The sequence below is a fragment of the Cryptomeria japonica genome, unplaced genomic scaffold (assembly GCF_030272615.1).
Source record: "Cryptomeria japonica unplaced genomic scaffold, Sugi_1.0 HiC_scaffold_185, whole genome shotgun sequence".
Classification (NCBI taxonomy): domain Eukaryota; kingdom Viridiplantae; phylum Streptophyta; class Pinopsida; order Cupressales; family Cupressaceae; genus Cryptomeria; species Cryptomeria japonica.
In genome coordinates, this window is record NW_026729007.1 from 277501 (window position 1) to 297197 (window position 19697).

Consider the following 19697-nt stretch of genomic DNA (forward strand, 5'->3'; position numbering starts at 1 on the left):
TGAAGGCAGCGCATCAAAGGTGCGCACCTCGCTGCCCACCACGGTGCGCAACGCCGGTGGGCACCCGGGAGTGCTTCGAAGTGTGCTCCAAGGTGCTGCGTGCACGTTGTCGGAGCCCGGTTTGCCCCGGGTGCGCACCTCGCGTGCACCTTCGTCGGGGTGGGCACCTTGGCTGGGTTTGCCCCGGCTGCGCTCCGAAGCGGGGTTATTGGAGCGCCGCCTCTTTTTTTGTCGGAGCGTTTGGTGGGGTTTCTCGCATTGGCTCTTCCGAGGCCCGGTTGCCACCCTGGCGCGCACGAAGTCGGAAGTAGGGTTAATTGCCCGGGTGCGCACCTTTGCCAGGGTGGGCACCTTACCTGGGCTGCGCACCAGGGCGGGCTCAAGATGGCACGCGCGTTCCGTTTTTTTCACTATCTTTCAAAACGGAAATTTTAAAATCTCCTTTTTTTTTTGCCTTTTCTGGAAATTAGTGAAGGCAGCGCATCAAAGGTGCGCACCTCGCTGCCCACCTTGGTGTGCTCTGAGGTGCGCACCCGGGAGCGCTACGAAGTGTGCTCCAAGGTGCGGCGTGCACGTTGTCGGAGCCCGGTTTGCCCCGGGTGCGCACCTCGCCTGCACCTTGGCCGGGGTGGGCACCTTGGCTGGGTTTGCCCAGGGTGCGCTCCGAAGCGGGGTTACTGGAGCGCCCCCTCTTTTTTTGTCAGAGCGTTTGGTGGGGTTTCTCGCATTGGCTCTTCCCAGGCCCGGTTGTTGGGTGCGCTCCCACCCTGGCGCGCGCGAAGTTGGAAGTTGGGTTAATTGCCCGGGCGCGCACCTTCGCCAGGGTGGGCACCTTGGTGCGCACACCTTGGCTGGGCTGCGCACCAGGGCGGGCTCAAGATGGCACCAGCATTCCCTTTTTCTCACTATCTTTCAAAACGGAAATTTTAAAATCTCGTTTTTTTTTTGCCTTTTATGGAAATTAGTGAAGGCATCGCATCAAAGGTGCGCACCTCGCTGCCCACCTTGGTGTGCTCCGAGGTGCCCACCACGGTGCGCAACGCCGGTGCGAACCCGGGAGCGCCCCGATGTGTGCTCCAAGGTGCGGCGTGCACGAAGTCGGACCCCGGTTTGCCCCGGGTGCGCACCTCGCGTGCACCTTGGTGCGCACACCTTGGCTGGGTTGCGCGGCCTGGTGGGCACCATGGTGCGCACCAAGGAGCGCTCCGAAGTGTGCTCCAAGGTGCGGCGTGCACGAAGTCGGAGCCCGGTTTGCCCCGGGTACGCACCTCGCGTGCACCTTCGCCGGGGTGGGCACCTCGGCTGGGTTGCGCGCCCTGGTGCGCACCAAGGAGCGCTCCGAAGTGTGCTCCAAGGTGCGGCGTGCACGAAGTCGGAGCCCGGTTTGCCCCGGGTGCGCACCTCGCGTGCACCTTCGGCGGGGTTGCGCGCCCTGGTGGGCACCATGGTGCGCACCAAGGAGCGCTCCGAAGTGTGCTCCAAGGTGCGGCGTGCACGAAGTCGGAGCCCGGTTTGCCCCGGGTGCGCACCTCGCGTGCACCTTCGGCGGGGTTGCGCGCCCTGGTGGGCACCATGGTGCGCACCAAGGAGCGCTCCGAAGTGTGCTCCAAGGTGCGGCGTGCACGAAGTCGGAGCCCGGTTTGCCCCGGGTGCGCACCTCGCGTGCACCTTCGCCGCGGTGGGCACCATGGCGTGCACGAAGTCGGAGCCCGGTTTGCCCCGGGTGCGCACCTCGCATGCACCTTCGCCGGGGTGGGCACCTCGGCTGGGTTGCGCGCCCTGGTGCGCACCAAGGAGCGCTCCGAAGTGTGCTCCAAGGTGCGGCGTGCACGAAGTCGGAGCCCGGTTTGCCCCGGGTGCGCACCTCGCGTGCACCTTCGCCAGGGTGGGCACCTCGGTGCGCACACCTTCTCAATGTTTTCTTGCCTTTTCTGGAAATTGGTGAAGGCAGCGCATCAAAGGTGCGCACCTCGGTGTGCTCCGAGGTGCGAACCCGAGAGCGCTCCGAGGTGCCCACGAAGTCGAAAGTCGGGTTAATTGCATTGTTTTCCCCGGGTGCGCTCCGAGGTGCGCAACATCGGCGCGCACCAAGGAGGGCTCCGAAGTGTGCTCCAAGGTGCGCACGATGGCGTGCACCTCTGGTGCGCACGATTCGGAGCTCGGTTTGACCGGGGTGCGCACACCTTGGCTGGGTTGCGCACCTTTTGTGCGCTCCAAGGTGCGCACGAAGTCGGAGCTCGGTTTGCCCCGGGTGCGCACCTTCGCCAGGGTGCGCACCTTGATGCGCACGCCTTGGCTGGGCTGCGCACCTTGGTGGGCGCCATGGTGCGCACCTTTCGTGCGCTCCAAGGTGCGCACGAAGTCGGAGCTCGGTTTGCCCCGGGTGCGCACCTTGGTGGGCGCCATGGTGCACTCCGAGGTGCCCAAGATTGGTGCGCACCAAGGAGCGCTCCGAAGTGCGCTCCAAGGTGCGCGCGAAGTCGAAAGTTGGGTTAATTGTCCGGTTTGCCTCGGGTGCGCACCTTGCGTGCACCTTCGCCAGGGTGGGCGCCTTGGTGCGCACACCTTGGCTGGGCTGCGCACACCTTGGCACCCGCGTTTCCTTCATTTTAAATTTTTTTTTTTTACAATCTCTCAAGTGGGAAATTCTATAATCTCAACTTTTTTTGCCTTTTCAGGAAACTTTTGAATGGAGCGCATCATTGGTGCGCTCCGAAGTGTGCTCCAAAGCTCTCTCCAGCTGCGTGCACCTGCCCCGGCCGCGCACCCGGCCCCGCCCAGCTTCGCTCACCTGTCCCGGGCGTTTGGTGCGGAACCTTAGAGTAAGAAACATCACCGTGCACCTTGGCCAACGTGCGCGACTCGACCGAGCGCGCACTGGCCGAGGTGCACACCGATTTCACCTGGGTGCGCGCGCAGCACCTCGGGCGCACCGGGGTGCGCGCACAACGCCCGGGTTGCACCGTGGCCTGTGTGCTCGGGGCGCCTCGGGTGCGCGCTCGGTGTCGCCCCCGCGCGCGCGGTAGTGCGGGCAGCGCACCCCGGCCCGGCCCGGCCCCGACGAGAACGCAAACGGGCAAAAGGTTTATTCAAATAGCATTGCGATGCCCGGCGAAAAACTAAAAAAGGGTGCAACACCGGGACTTCCCGGGAGGTCACCCATCCCAGTACTACTCCGGCCCAAGCGCGCTTAACTGCGGAGTTCTGATGGGATCCGGTGCACTAACGCTGGTATGATCGCACCCGTTATGAGCTTGTCGCAGTGTGTACTTAGCAAACCGCGACCCACGTGCGAATCCACCCCGGCCACCCACCCCCGTCGAGGTGCACACCCTCCCTCGCGAAGTGCGCCCCGTTCGCCAAGTGTGAGCCCTGCCCGGGTGCGCGCACCTTGCTAGGGCGTCGGGTGTGCACCCGGCCCGGCCTACGTGCGTGCACCTGTAGGGGGCGTCGTGTGCGTGCAGTGTCCCGTCTGCAACGCGGTGCCCACACACCACCTCGGGCGCAACGACCTGCGCTCACATGTGGGCCGAGTGCACCTTGGTGCATGTTCGGGGCGCCTCGGGTGCACGCTCGATCTTGCCCCGGTGCACCAAGGCGCTCGGTTTGCCCCGGGTGCGCACTTGGTGCAAGGTGGGCACCCAAAATAGGGATCAAGCACCAAAACACAAGTTTCGGGATGCAAAATGGGACCCAAGGACCACAAATGCGTTCCAAGACCCATGATGGGTCCACGAGAACAAAAATGTGTTCCGAGACTTAATAAACAAATATTGGGTTTTAGGAGAAGAAACATGCTCTGATGCCCAAAACGAGAATCGACCCCGAAAAGGCCACAGGCCAAAAGTGGGATGCGAGACAAAAAAAAATGGGACCCGAGGACCAAAATTGGGTTCCCAGGTCGAAGACAGGGCAACCGGACAAGAAACGACCTCTAAGGCTCGAAATGAGTCCCGACGACTAAAACTTGACAAGAAGCACCCATCAGGCACCCAACTCGACACCCATGGGATGCCGACCCACCCGGGCTTCCACCTAGCACACCTTGGCACCCACCCACCCTCGCACCCAACCTCGCACCCAACTTAGCACCTTTGAACCCACATTGGCACTCACCCTGACCCTGGCACCTTGGAACCCACATTGGCACTCACCTTGACCCTGGCACCCACCTTTGCACTCACCTTGGGACCCACCCTGGCTCCCACCTCGGCACCCACCCAGACACCCACCTTGGTTCCTTGGCACCCACCTTGGATCCTTGGCACCCACCCCGACACCCACCTTGGCACGCAACTTGGCTACTTGCCACCCACCTTGGCTCCTTGACGCCCACCCCGACAACCACCCCGTGACCTACCCTGGCTAGGGTTGGTGCACACCCACCCTGGTGCCCACCTTGGCACCCACCCTATGACCCACCTTGGCACGCACCTTAGTACCCACCCCGTTACCCACCCTAGGACCCACCCCGTGACCCACCTTGGCCAGGGTGGGTGCCTTGGTGCGCACAACTTGCCTGGGCTGCACACCAGGGCGGGCTCAAGATGGCACCCGCGTTCCGTTTTTTTCACTATCTTTCAAAACGGAAATTTTAAAATCTCATTTTTTTCTTTTTTTTGCCTTTTCTGGAAATTAGTGAAGGCAGCGCATCAAAGGTGCGCAATGCTGGTGCGAACCCGGGAGCGCTCCGATGTGTGCTCCAAGGTGCGGCGTGCACGAAGTCCGAGCCCGGTTTGCCCCGGGTGCGCACCTCGCGTGCACCTTCGCCGGGGTGAGCACCTTGGCTGGGTTGCGCGCCCTGGTGCGTACCAAGGAGCGCTCTGAAGTGTGCTCCAAGGTGCGGCGTGCACGAAGTCGGAGCCCGGTTTGCCCCGGGTGTGCACCTCGGGTGCGCACCTCGCGTGCACCTTCGCTGCGGTGGGCACCTTGGCTGGGTTGCGCGCCTTGGTGGGCACCATGCAGTGCACGAAGTCGGAGCCCGGTTTGCCCCGGGCGCGCACCTCCGCCAGGGTGGGCACCTTGGTGCGCACAACTTGCCTGGGCTGCGCATCAGGAAGGGCTCAAGATGGCACCCGCGTTCCGTTTTTTTCACTATCTTTCAGAACGGAAATTTTAAAATATCGTTTTTTTTTGCCTTTTCTGGAAATTAGTGAAGGCAGCGCATCAAAGGTGCGCAACGCTGGTGCGAACCTGGGAGCGCTCCGATGTGTGCTCCAAGGTGCGGCGTGCACGAAGTCGGAGCCCGGTTTGCCTCGGGTGCGCCCTGGTGGGCACCATGGTGCGCACCAAGGAGCGCTCCGAAGTGTGCTCCAAGGTGCGGCCTGCACGAAGTCGGAGCCCGGTTTGCCCCGGGTGTGCACCTCGGGTGGGCACCTTGGTGCGCATGCCTTGCCTGGGCTGCGCACCAGGGCGGGCTCAAGATGGCACCCGCGTTCCTTTTTTTTCACTATCTTTCAAAACGGAAATTTTAAAATCTCATTTTTTTTTGCCTTTTTCTGGAAATTAGTGAAGGCAGCGCATCAAAGGTGCGCACCTCGCTGCCCACCACGGTGCGCAACGCCGGTGGGCACCCGGGAGTGCTTCGAAGTGTGCTCCAAGGTGCTGCGTGCACGTTGTCGGAGCCCGGTTTGCCCCGGGTGCGCACCTCGCGTGCACCTTCGTCGGGGTGGGCACCTTGGCTTGGTTTGCCCCGGCTGCGCTCCGAAGCGGGGTTATTGGAGCGCCGCCTCTTTTTTTGTCGGAGCGTTTGGTGGGGTTTCTCGCATTGGCTCTTCCGAGGCCCGGTTGCCACCCTGGCGCGCACGAAGTCGGAAGTAGGGTTAATTGCCCGGGTGCGCACCTTTGCCAGGGTGGCACCTTACCTGGGCTGCGCACCAGGGCGGGCTCAAGATGGCACGCGCGTTCCGTTTTTTTCACTATCTTTCAAAACGGAAATTTTAAAATCTCCTTTTTTTTTTGCCTTTTCTGGAAATTAGTGAAGGCAGCGCATCAAAGGTGCGCACCTCGCTGCCCACCTTGGTGTGCTCTGAGGTGCGCACCCGGGAGCGCTACGAAGTGTGCTCCAAGGTGCGGCGTGCACGTTGTCGGAGCCCGGTTTGCCCCGGGTGCGCACCTCGCCTGCACCTTGGCCGGGGTGGGCACCTTGGCTGGGTTTGCCCAGGGTGCGCTCCGAAGCGGGGTTACTGGAGCGCCCCCTCTTTTTTTGTCAGAGAGTTTGGTGGGGTTTCTCGCATTGGCTCTTCCCAGGCCCGGTTGTTGGGTGCGCTCCCACCCTGGCGCGCGCGAAGTTGGAAGTTGGGTTAATTGCCCGGGCGCGCACCTTCGCCAGGGTGGGCACCTTGGTGCGCAAACCTTGGCTGGGCTGCGCACCAGGGCGGGCTCAAGATGGCACCAGCATTCCCTTTTTCTCACTATCTTTCAAAACGGAAATTTTAAAATCTCGTTTTTTTTTTGCCTTTTATGGAAATTAGTGAAGGCATCGCATCAAAGGTGCGCACCTCGCTGCCCACCTTGGTGTGCTCCGAGGTGCCCACCACGGTGCGCAACGCCGGTGCGAACCCGGGAGCGCCCCGATGTGTGCTCCAAGGTGCGGCGTGCACGAAGTCGGACCCCGGTTTGCCCCGGGTGCGCACCTCGCGTGCACCTTGGTGCGCACACCTTGGCTGGGTTGCGCGGCCTGGTGGGCACCATGGTGCGCACCAAGGAGCGCTCCGAAGTGTGCTCCAAGGTGCGGCGTGCACGAAGTCGGAGCCCGGTTTGCCCCGGGTGCGCACCTTCGCCGCGGTGGGCACCATGGCGTGCACGAAGTCGGAGCCCGGTTTGCCCCGGGTGCGCACCTCGCGTGCACCTTCGCCGGGGTGGGCACCTCGGCTGGGTTGCGCGCCCTGGTGCGCACCAAGGAGCGCTCTGAAGTGTGCTCCAAGGTGCGGCGTGCACGAAGTCGGAGCCCGGTTTGCCCCGGGTGTGCACCTCGGGTGCGCACCTCGCGTGCACCTTCGCTGCGGTGGGCACCTTGGCTGGGTTGCGCGCCTTGGTGGGCACCATGCAGTGCACGAAGTCGGAGCCCGGATTGCCCCGGGCGCGCACCTCCGCCAGGGTGGGCACCTTGGTGCGCACAACTTGCCTGGGCTGCGCACCAGGAAGGGCTCAAGATGGCACCCGCGTTCCGTTTTTTTCACTATCTTTCAGAACGGAAATTTTAAAATCTCGTTTTTTTTTGCCTTTTCTGGAAATTAGTGAAGGCAGCGCATCAAAGGTGCGCAACGCTGGTGCGAACCTGGGAGCGCTCCGATGTGTGCTCCAAGGTGCGGCGTGCACGAAGTCGGACCCCGGTTTGCCCCGGGTGCGCACCTCGCGTGCACCTTGGTGCGCACACCTTGGCTGGGTTGCGCGCCCTGGTGGGCACCATGGTGCGCACCAAGGAGCGCTCCGAAGTGTGCTCCAAGGTGCGGCGTGCACGAAGTCGGAGCCCGGTTTGCCCCGGGTGCGCACCTCGCGTGCACCTTCGCCGCGGTGGGCACCATGGCGTGCACGAAGTCGGAGCCCGGTTTGCCCCGGGTGCGCACCTCGCGTGCACCTTCGCCGGGGTGGGCACCTTGGTGTGCAGACCTTGGCTGGGTTGCGCGCCCTGGTGGGCACCATGGTGCGCACCAAGGAGCGCTCCGAAGTGTGCTCCAAGGTGCGGCCTGCACGAAGTCGGAGCCCGGTTTGCCCCGGGTGTGCACCTCGGGTGGGCACCTTGGTGCGCATGCCTTGCCTGGGCTGCGCACCAGGGCGGGCTCAAGATGGCACCCGCGTTCCTTTTTTTTCACTATCTTTCAAAACGGAAATTTTAAAATCTCATTTTTTTTTGCCTTTTTCTGGAAATTAGTGAAGGCAGCGCATCAAAGGTGCGCACCTCGCTGCCCACCACGGTGCGCAACGCCGGTGGGCACCCGGGAGTGCTTCGAAGTGTGCTCCAAGGTGCTGCGTGCACGTTGTCGGAGCCCGGTTTGCCCCGGGTGCGCACCTCGCGTGCACCTTCGTCGGGGTGGGCACCTTGGCTGGGTTTGCCCCGGCTGCGCTCCGAAGCGGGGTTATTGGAGCGCCGCCTCTTTTTTTGTCGGAGCGTTTGGTGGGGTTTCTCGCATTGGCTCTTCCGAGGCCCGGTTGCCACCCTGGCGCGCACGAAGTCGGAAGTAGGGTTAATTGCCCGGGTGCGCACCTTTGCCAGGGTGGGCACCTTACCTGGGCTGCGCACCAGGGCGGGCTCAAGATGGCACGCGCGTTCCGTTTTTTTCACTATCTTTCAAAACGGAAATTTTAAAATCTCCTTTTTTTTTTGCCTTTTCTGGAAATTAGTGAAGGCAGCGCATCAAAGGTGCGCACCTCGCTGCCCACCTTGGTGTGCTCTGAGGTGCGCACCCGGGAGCGCTACGAAGTGTGCTCCAAGGTGCGGCGTGCACGTTGTCGGAGCCCGGTTTGCCCCGGGTGCGCACCTCGCCTGCACCTTGGCCGGGGTGGGCACCTTGGCTGGGTTTGCCCAGGGTGCGCTCCGAAGCGGGGTTACTGGAGCGCCCCCTCTTTTTTTGTCAGAGCGTTTGGTGGGGTTTCTCGCATTGGCTCTTCCCAGGCCCGGTTGTTGGGTGCGCTCCCACCCTGGCGCGCGCGAAGTTGGAAGTTGGATTAATTGCCCGGGCGCGCACCTTCGCCAGGGTGGGCACCTTGGTGCGCACACCTTGGCTGGGCTGCGCACCAGGGCGGGCTCAAGATGGCACCAGCATTCCCTTTTTCTCACTATCTTTCAAAACGGAAATTTTAAAATCTCGTTTTTTTTTTGCCTTTTATGGAAATTAGTGAAGGCATCGCATCAAAGGTGCGCACCTCGCTGCCCACCTTGGTGTGCTCCGAGGTGCCCACCACGGTGCGCAACGCCGGTGCGAACCCGGGAGCGCCCCGATGTGTGCTCCAAGGTGCGGCGTGCACGAAGTCGGACCCCGGTTTGCCCCGGGTGCGCACCTCGCGTGCACCTTGGTGCGCACACCTTGGCTGGGTTGCGCGGCCTGGTGGGCACCATGGTGCGCACCAAGGAGCGCTCCGAAGTGTGCTCCAAGGTGCGGCGTGCACGAAGTCGGAGCCCGGTTTGCCCCGGGTACGCACCTCGCGTGCACCTTCGCCGGGGTGGGCACCTCGGCTGGGTTGCGCGCCCTGGTGCGCACCAAGGAGCGCTCCGAAGTGTGCTCCAAGGTGCGGCGTGCACGAAGTCGGAGCCCGGTTTGCCCCGGGTGCGCACCTTCGCCGCGGTGCGCACCATGGCGTGCACGAAGTCGGAGCCCGGTTTGCCCCGGGTGCGCACCTCGCGTGCACCTTCGGCGGGGTTGCGCGCCCTGGTGGGCACCATGGTGCGCACCAAGGAGCGCTCCGAAGTGTGCTCCAAGGTGCGGCGTGCACGAAGTCGGAGCCCGGTTTGCCCCGGGTGCGCACCTCGCGTGCACCTTCGGCGGGGTTGCGCGCCCTGGTGGGCACCATGGTGCGCACCAAGGAGCGCTCCGAAGTGTGCTCCAAGGTGCGGCGTGCACGAAGTCGGAGCCCGGTTTGCCCCGGGTGCGCACCTCGCGTGCACCTTCGCCGCGGTGGGCACCATGGCGTGCACGAAGTCGGAGCCCGGTTTGCCCCGGGTGCGCACCTCGCGTGCACCTTCGCCGGGGTGGGCACCTCGGCTGGGTTGCGCGCCCTGGTGCGCACCAAGGAGCGCTCCGAAGTGTGCTCCAAGGTGCGGCGTGCACGAAGTCGGAGCCCGGTTTGCCCCGGGTGCGCACCTCGCGTGCACCTTCGCCAGGGTGGGCACCTCGGTGCGCACACCTTCTCAATGTTTTCTTGCCTTTTCTGGAAATTGGTGAAGGCAGCGCATCAAAGGTGCGCACCTCGGTGTGCTCCGAGGTGCGAACCCGAGAGCGCTCCGAGGTGCCCACGAAGTCGAAAGTCGGGTTAATTGCATTGTTTTCCCCGGGTGCGCTCCGAGGTGCGCAACATCGGCGCGCACCAAGGAGGGCTCCGAAGTGTGCTCCAAGGTGCGCACGATGGCGTGCACCTCTGGTGCGCACGATTCGGAGCTCGGTTTGACCGGGGTGCGCACACCTTGGCTGGGTTGCGCACCTTTTGTGCGCTCCAAGGTGCGCACGAAGTCGGAGCTCGGTTTGCCCCGGGTGCGCACCTTCGCCAGGGTGCGCACCTTGATGCGCACGCCTTGGCTGGGCTGCGCACCTTGGTGGGCGCCATGGTGCGCACCTTTCGTGCGCTCCAAGGTGCGCACGAAGTCGGAGCTCGGTTTGCCCCGGGTGCGCACCTTGGTGGGCGCCATGGTGCACTCCGAGGTGCCCAAGATTGGTGCGCACCAAGGAGCGCTCCGAAGTGCGCTCCAAGGTGCGCGCGAAGTCGAAAGTTGGGTTAATTGTCCGGTTTGCCTCGGGTGCGCACCTTGCGTGCACCTTCGCCAGGGTGGGCGCCTTGGTGCGCACACCTTGGCTGGGCTGCGCACACCTTGGCACCCGCGTTTCCTTCATTTTAAATTTTTTTTTTTTACAATCTCTCAAGTGGGAAATTCTATAATCTCAACTTTTTTTGCCTTTTCAGGAAACTTTTGAATGGAGCGCATCATTGGTGCGCTCCGAAGTGTGCTCCAAAGCTCTCTCCAGCTGCGTGCACCTGCCCCGGCCGCGCACCCGGCCCCGCCCAGCTTCGCTCACCTGTCCCGGGCGTCTGGTGCGGAACCTTAGAGTAAGAAACATCACCGTGCACCTTGGCCAACGTGCGCGACTCGACCGAGCGCGCACTGGCCGAGGTGCACACCGATTTCACCTGGGTGCGCGCGCAGCACCTCGGGCGCACCGGGGTGCGCGCACAACGCCCGGGTTGCACCGTGGCCTGTGTGCTCGGGGTGCCTCGGGTGCGCGCTCGGTGTCGCCCCCGCGCGCGCGGTAGTGCGGGCAGCGCACCCCGGCCCGGCCCGGCCCCGACGAGAACGCAAACGGGCAAAAGGTTTATTCAAATAGCATTGCGACGCCCGGCGAAAAACTAAAAAAGGGTGCAACACCGGGACTTCCCGGGAGGTCACCCATCCCAGTACTACTCCGGCCCAAGCGCGCTTAACTGCGGAGTTCTGATGGGATCCGGTGCACTAATGCTGGTATGATCGCACCCGTTATGAGCTTGTCGCAGTGTGTACTTAGCAAACCGCGACCCACGTGCGAATCCACCCCGGCCACCCACCCCCGTCGAGGTGCACACCCTCCCTCGCGAAGTGCGCCCCGTTCGCCAAGTGTGAGCCCTGCCCGGGTGCGCGCACCTTGCTAGGGCGTCGGGTGTGCACCCGGCCCGGCCTACGTGCGTGCACCTGGAGGGGGCGTCGTGTGCGTGCAGTGTCCCGTCTGCAACGCGGTGCCCACACACCACCTCGGGCGCAACGACCTGCGCTCACATGTGGGCCGAGTGCACCTTGGTGCATGTTCGGGGCGCCTCGGGTGCACGCTCGATCTTGCCCCGGTGCACCAAGGCGCTCGGTTTGCCCCGGGTGCGCACTTGGTGCAAGGTGGGCACCCAAAATAGGGATCAAGCACCAAAACACAAGTTTCGGGATGCAAAATGGGACCCAAGGACCACAAATGCGTTCCAAGACCCATGATGGGTCCACGAGAACAAAAATGTGTTCCGAGACTTAATAAACAAATATTGGGTTTTAGGAGAAGAAACATGCTCTGATGCCCAAAACGAGAATCGACCCCGAAAAGGCCACAGGCCAAAAGTGGGATGCGAGACAAAAAAAAATGGGACCCGAGGACCAAAATTGGGTTCCCAGGTCGAAGACAGGGCAACCGGACAAGAAACGACCTCTAAGGCTCGAAATGAGTCCCGACGACTAAAACTTGACAAGAAGCACCCATCAGGCACCCAACTCGACACCCATGGGATGCCGACCCACCCGGGCTTCCACCTAGCACACCTTGGCACCCACCCACCCTCGCACCCAACCTCGCACCCAACTTAGCACCTTTGAACCCACATTGGCACTCACCCTGACCCTGGCACCTTGGAACCCACATTGGCACTCACCTTGACCCTGGCACCCACCTTTGCACTCACCTTGGGACCCACCCTGGCTCCCACCTCGGCACCCACCCAGACACCCACCTTGGTTCCTTGGCACCCACCTTGGATCCTTGGCACCCACCCCGACACCCACCTTGGCACGCAACTTGGCTACTTGCCACCCACCTTGGCTCCTTGACGCCCACCCCGACAACCACCCCGTGACCTACCCTGGCTAGGGTTGGTGCACACCCACCCTGGTGCCCACCTTGGCACCCACCCTATGACCCACCTTGGCACGCACCTTAGTACCCACCCCGTTACCCACCCTAGGACCCACCCCGTGACCCACCTTGGCCAGGGTGGGTGCACCCACCCTGGTGCCCACCTTGGCACCCACCCATCCTAGCACCCAGCCTGTGACCGGGCTTGGAACCCAACCTTGCACCCGCACCCGTCTTGGCCAGTGTGGGTGCGCACCCATCCTGGCACCCACGTTGTGACACACCCTTTAACCCACGCACCCTAGCACCCACGTTGGCACCCACCTTGGAACCCAACCTAGCAACTTGGCACCCACCCCGTGACCCACCTTGGCATCCACCATAGCAGTCGCCGACTTGGCACCCACCTCGGCACCCACCTTGACACTTGTGGACCCACCTTGCCACTCACCCTAGCATCGACCCATCCTAGCACCCACCCTGGCACCTTTGCACCCTAGCACTCACCCATCCTAGCACCTAACCTGTGACCCACCTTGACACTCACCCTCGCACCCACCTTGGAACCCAACCTAGCACCCACCCACCCTGACACCAACCCTAGCACCTACCCACCCTTGCACCCACCCTGTGACCCATCTTGGCACCCACCCATCCTACCACTCAACCTATCACCCACCTTCTCACCCACCTTGGCATCCACCTTAGCACCCACCCACACTGGCACCTTGGCACCCACCTCGGGCAAGGTGGGTGCACACCCACCCTGGCACCCAATTTAGAACCCACCGAGCATGTTACCCACCTTGGCACCCACATTGCAGCCCACCCTAGTACCCACCCTATGACCCACATTGGCATCCACACCCTAGCACCCAGGCACCTCGACACCCGCCTTGACACCCACCCTAGCACTGAACCTGTGACCCACCTTGGAACTCACCCTAGAACCCACCCACCCTGTGAACCACCTTGGCATCCACCTTAGCACCCACCCACCTTGGCACCCACTCTAGCACTCACCCATCCTAACACCCAACTTGTTACCCACCTTGGCACCCGCCCTCGCGTCCACCTTGAAACCCACCCTAGCACCCACCCACGCAGGAGCCCACCTTGGCACCCAACCTAACACCCACGCATCCTGGCACCCAACTTGTGACCCACCTTGGAACCCACCCTAGTACCCACCTTTGAACCCACTATATCACCAACCCACCTTGGCACCCACCCTATGACCCTCTTTGGAATCCACCCTAGCACGCACCCACCCTGGCACCCACCATGGAGCGCACCCTAGCACCCACCCACCTCGGCACGCACCTCAACACCCACCTTGGTGTGCGCACTGCGCCAACCTCTCAAAGACCCTATGTGGTGCGCTCCAAAGTGTACACCTTTGGTGCGCTCCAAGGTGCGCACCTTTGGTGCACACCGAGGTGCACACCAAAGTGTGCACCGAGGTGAGCACCAAAGTGCACTCCAGGGTGCACACCAAGGCGTGCACCTTTGGTGCGGTCAATGCAAACGAATTCGGAAGTTGGGGTCGATGTCCTAATCGCTGCTGCAGACTACACGTATGAGAATCGGACAAATAGCTTTATATAGGGGAGGTGTTGCGTTTGATGGGTCGACTCCCCTGGTTGTGTGCACTGCACCAACTTCAAAGACCCTGTCTTGTTTAAGAAGTCAAAAGTTGGGGTGGATGTCCTAATCATTGCTGCAGTCTATGCATGTATGAGAATCAGACAAATAGCTTATATAGGGGAGGTGTTGCATTCGGTGGGTTGACTCCCCTGGTTGTGCGCACTGCGCCAACCTCAAAGACCCCGCATAGCAGAAGAAGTCGGAAGTCGGATTTTGGTGAGCACCAAGGCGTGCACCTTTGGTGCGGTCAACGCAGACGAATTCAGAAGTTGGGGTGGATGTCCTAATCGTTGTTGCAGGCTACACATGTATGAGAATCAGACAAATAGCTTATATAGGGGAGGTGTTGGGTTTGATGGGTCAACTCCCTTGGTTGTGCGCATTACGCCAACCTCAAAGACCTTGTTTTCGTTAAGAAGTCAAAAGTTGGGGTCAATGTCCTAATGGCTCCTGCAGGCTACACATGTATGAGAATCGGACAAATAGCTTATATAGGGGAGGTGTTGGGTTTGATGGGTCGACTCCCCTGGTTGTGCGCATTACGTCAACCTCAAAGACCTTGTTTTCGTTAAGAAGTCAAAAGTTGGGGTCGATGTCCTAATTGCTCCTGTAGACTACACATGTATGAGAATCAGACAAATAGCTTATATAGGGGAGGTGTTGGGTTTGATGGGTTGACTCCCCTAGTTGTTCGCATTACACCAACCTCAAAGACCTTGTTTTCGTTTAGAAGCCGAAAGTTGGGGTCGATGTCCTAATTGCTCCTGCAGGCTACGCATGTATGAGAATCAGACAAATAGCTTATATAGGGGAGGTGTTGGGTTTGATGGGTCGACTCCCCTGGTTGTGCGCATTGCGCCAACCTCAAAGACCCTGCATTGCGGATGAAGTCGAAAGTCAGAGTTTGGTGTGCTACAAGGTGTGGTCGAAGGTGCTCACCTAGGTGTGCACCTTTGGAGCACAGGAAAAGTGCCCTCCAAAAGTGCGCACCTTTGGAGTGCACAAAAGTGCCCTCCAAAAGTGCGCACCTTTGGAGCGCAGAAAAGTGCCCTCCAAAAAGTGCCCTCCAAAAGTGCGCACCTTTGGAGCGCAGAAAAGTGCCCTCCAAAAAGTGCCCTCCAAAAGTGCGCACCTTTGGAGCGCAGAAAAGTGCCCTCCAAAAAGTGCCCTCCAAAAGTGCGCACCTTTGGAGCGCAGAAAAGTGCCCTCCAAAAAGTGCCCTCCAAAAGTGCGCACCTTTGGAGCGCAGAAAAGTGCCCTCCAAAAAGTGCCCTCCAAAAGTGCGCACCTTTGGAGCGCAGAAAAGTGCCCTCCAAAAAGTGCCCTCCAAAAGTGCGCACCTTTGGAGCGCAGAAAAGTGCCCTCCAAAAAGTGCCCTCCAAAAGTGCGCACCTTTGGAGCGCAGAAAAGTGCCCTCCAAAAAGTGCCCTCCAAAAGTGCGCACCTTTGGAGCGCAGAAAAGTGCCCTCCAAAAAGTGCCCTCCAAAAGTGCGCACCTTTGGAGCGCAGAAAAGTGCCCTCCAAAAGTGCGCACTTTTGGTGCGCACCAAGGCGCTGGTTCGGTCGTTGCAGGCGAGTTCGGAAGTTGGGGTCGATGTCCTGAGCGGAGGTGCAAACTACACAGGTGTCGGAATCGGACAAATAGCTTATATAGGGGAGGTGTATGCTTCGATGGGTCGACTCCCCAGGTTGAGCGCACCGCGCCAACCTCAAAGACCCTACGGTATGGATGAAGTCGGAAGTTGGGTCCGATGACCGATTCGATTAGTAGGTATGCTCATGAGGTCGGAATTTGGGTCCGATGACCTGCCATGTGCAGGAAGGCGAATGTTGACACTGTGCGTTGCAAGGTGCACACCAAGGCGCTGGTGCGGTCTTTTTAGTCGAGTTCGGAAGTTGGGGTCGATGTCCTGATCGGAGGTGCAAGCTACACAGGTGTGGGAATCGGACAAATAGCTTATATAGGGGAGGTGTATGCTTCGTTGGGTCGACTCCCCGGGTTGAGCGCACCGCGCCAACCTCAAAGACCCTACGGTATGGATGAAGTCGGAAGTTGGGTCCGATGACCGATTCGATATGTAGGCATACTCGCGAGGTCGGAATTTGGGTCCGATGACCTGCCACGTGCAGGAAGGCGAATGTTGGCACTGTGCGTTGCAAGGTGCGCACCAAGGCGCTGGTTCGGTCGTTGGAGGCGAGTTCGGAAGTTGGGGTCGATGTCTTGATCGGAGGTGCAAACTACACAGGTGTGGGAATCGGACAAATAGCTTATATAGGGGAGGTGTATGCTTCGTTGGGTCGACTCCCCGGGTTGAGCGCACCGCGCCAACCTCAAAGACCCTACGGTATGGATGAAGTCGGAAGTTGGGTCCGATGACCGATTCGATATGTAGGCATACTCGCGAGGTCGGAATTTGGGTCCGATGACCTGCCATGTGCAGGAAGGCGAATGTTGGGACTGTGCGTCGCAAGGTGCGCACCAAGGCGCTGGTGCCGTCGTTGCAGTCGAGTTCGGAAGTTGGGGTCGATGTCCTGGTCAGAGGTGCAAACTACACAGGTGTGGGAATCGGACAAATAGCTTATATAGGGGAGGTGTATGCTTCGATGGGTCGACTCCCTGGGTTGAGCGCACCGCGCCAACCTCAAAGACCCTACAGTATGGATGAAGTCGGAAGTTGGGTCCGATGACCGATTCGATACGTAGGCATATTGGCGAGGTCTGAATTTGTGTCCGATGACCTGCCATGCGCAGGAAGGCGGAATTTGGGTCCGATGACCGAGTTGATGGCGTGCCATGCGCAGAAAGGCGGAATTTGGGTCCGATGACCGAGTTGATGTTGATGGCCCGCCATGCACAGGAAGGCGGAATTTGGGTCCGATGACCGATTTGAAGGCGTGCCATACGCAAAAAGGCGGAGTTTGGGTCCGATGACCGAGTTGATATTGATGGCCCGCCATGCGCAGGAAGGCGGAATTTGGGTCCGATGACCTGACATACGCATGGAGTCCGACTCGGGGGCCGATGTTCGATTCGATGACTTGCATTGTGGGTAAAGTCGGAAGTTGTGGTCTTTGACCCGATTCGATGACCAGACTTCGGCTGCTTGAGAATCGGACAAATAACTTATATAGGGGAGGTAGTGTTCTCGAGCATCCTCCCCCCGTGCCCGTTTATGTCGATTGATGCTGGTGCTCGACTGGTTGGAGCGCTCGGATGCAAAAATCTTGCACCAGGATTTATCGATTGTGATGGACACGGCAAGTCTCCTGATTGCTATGCAGGAGCTCATCGTGAATCTCTATGCGGCCTTGGTATGGACTCGACCTGCGGAATGGTTCGGCAATGGTAGTCGCTCCAACACGTCCTTGCAATGGCCACAGAGGTGATTCGACTAGAGCTCCAGTCTAGCTTTTGGGTTGCTTGGCGGACTGGTATAGCCGCGATCGAGTTCCGGCCATGAACGTTTTAGATAGCTCTTGGGCTTTCTGGGACGGAAGTCGGAAGTTTGGGCTGTTGTCCGATTTGATGACCATTCTTCGGATGTGTGAGAATCGGACAAATAACTTATATAGGGGACTGTGTTGTCTCACGCAGCCCCCTCCGTGCCCCTCTATCTCGACCGATGTTGGTGCTTGAAAGGGTTGGGATCGCTCGGATTTATAAACGTGCACCACCATTTGTCGAGTGTGAGGGACGCGGCAGGTCTCCTAAATGCTATGCGGGCGCTCTCTGAGAATCTCTATCCGGCCTCGACACAGACTAGTCTTGCTGAATGGTTTGGCACTGGTAGTCGATCCAACACGTCGTTGTTGTGGCCGCCTAGGCGATTCGATTCGAGCCCCCGTCTAGCTTTTGGGTTGCTTGGCGGATTTTGCCCTATCCGCAAGTGAGCTCGGTCCCTAAACGTTCGAGAAACCCGATTGCTATGCGCCGACTCTCTTTCTTGCGAGCCTCCATCTAGCTTTTGGGTCTCTACGGAACGGAAGTCGGAATCTGGGACCGTTGTTTGATTCGACGAGGCAGACTACGGTTGTGCGAGAATCGGACAAATAACTTATATAGGGGAGGTGTTGACTGGAGCATTCTCCCCCGTGCCCCTCTAACTCGACCAATGCTGGCGCTCGAACGGTGGTAGCGCTCGGATTTTCATTGAGCGCCAGCATTGGTCGATTTAGAGGGGCATGCGAGATTCCCGAATGCTATGCGAGGGCTCTAACGGAAATGTCTATTGGTTTCGGTATGGATGCAATTGCGAGTGGTTCGGCAAAGGTAGTCGTTCCGATGCGTCCATGTCGTGGCCAAATCGATAATTCGATTTGAGCCCTCGTATAGCATTTGGGTCTCTCGATGTGATTCCGCATTCCAGTCCCTTTGGGCACTGCTTGAGCCGCATCCCAGGGGGTTCCCTTCCCAATAATCTGCCTCGCAACCCGATTGCTATGCGGTGAGGCTCCTCGGCCGCCTCGGAACTATCTGTGTATCAGACGCATCGCGGGATAAGGGGTTGGCAACGGTAGTCGCCCCAAGCGCGTCCGATGCTTGGACCATTCCGAGGCGGCCCTGAAGCCTCTTCCGTCTAGCCGTTGGGTCCTTCTCGCCGCATCCCTCGCCTCGCACCCCGATTGCTATGCGGTGAGGCTCCTCGGCCGCCTCGGAACTATCTGTGTATCGGACGCGTCGCGGGATAAGGGGTTGTCACTGGTAGTCGCCCCAAGCGCGTCCGATGCTTGGACCATTCCGAGGCGGCCCTGAAGCCTCTTCCGTCTAGCCGTTGGGTCCTTCTCGCCGCATCCCTCGCCTCGCACCCCGATTGCTATGCGGTGAGGCTCCTCGGCCGCCTCGGAACTATCTGTGTATCGGACGCGTCGCGGGATAAGGGGTTGTCATTGGTAGTCGCCCCAAGCGCGTCCGATGCTTGGACCATTCCGAGGCGGCCCTGAAGCCTCTTCCGTCTAGCCGTTGGGTCCTTCTCGCCGCATCCCTCGCCTCGCACCCCGATTGCTATGCGGTGAGGCTCCTCGGCCGCCTCGGAACTATCTGTGTATCGGACGCGTCGCGGGATAAGGGGTTGTCACTGGTAGTCGCCCCAAGCGCGTCCGATGCTTGGACCATTCCGAGGCGGCCCTGAAGCCTCTTCCGTCTAGCCGTTGGGTCCTTCTCGCCGCATCCCTCGCCTCGCACCCCGATTGCTATGCGGTGAGGCTCCTCGGCCGCCTCGGAACTATCTGTGTATCGGACGCGTCGCGGGATAAGGGGTTGTCACTGGTAGTCGCCCCAAGCGCGTTCGATGCTTGGACCATTCCGAGGCGGCCCTGAAGCCTCTTCCGTCTAGCCGTTGGGTCCTTCTCGCCGCATCCCTCGCCTCGCACCCCGATTGCTATGCGGTGAGGCTCCTCGGCCGCCTTGGAACTATCTGTGTATCGGACGCGTCGCGGGATAAGGGGTTGTCACTGGTAGTCGCCCCAAGCGCGTCCGATGCTTGGACCATTCCGAGGCGGACCCGAAGCCTCTTCCGTCTAGCCGTTGGGTCCTTCTCGCCGCATCCTTCGCCTCGCACCCCGATTGCTATGCGGTGAGGCTCCTCGGCCGCCTCGGAACTATCTGTGTATCGGACGCGTCGCGGGATAAGGGGTTGTCACTGGTAGTCGCCCCAAGCGCGTCCGATGCTTGGACCATTCCGAGGCGGACCCGAAGCCTCTTCCGTCTAGCCGTTGGGTCCTTCTCGCCGCATCCCTCGCCTCGCACCCCGATTGCTATGC

The 19697-nt window shown here is 60.6% G+C and overlaps 2 non-coding genes across 2 annotated transcripts; both read right to left on the bottom strand.

The window, feature by feature from the left end:
• Positions 1-3126: 3126 nt before the first annotated feature.
• On the bottom strand, positions 3127-3245 carry LOC131867831 (5S ribosomal RNA). Its single transcript, XR_009366363.1, has one exon. It is a non-coding gene; the product is annotated as a 5S ribosomal RNA (ribosomal RNA).
• A 7817-nt stretch (positions 3246-11062) lies between these two features.
• Positions 11063-11181, bottom strand: LOC131867836 (5S ribosomal RNA). Its single transcript, XR_009366368.1, has one exon. It is a non-coding gene; the product is annotated as a 5S ribosomal RNA (ribosomal RNA).
• Between the last annotated feature and the right edge of the window lie 8516 nt (positions 11182-19697).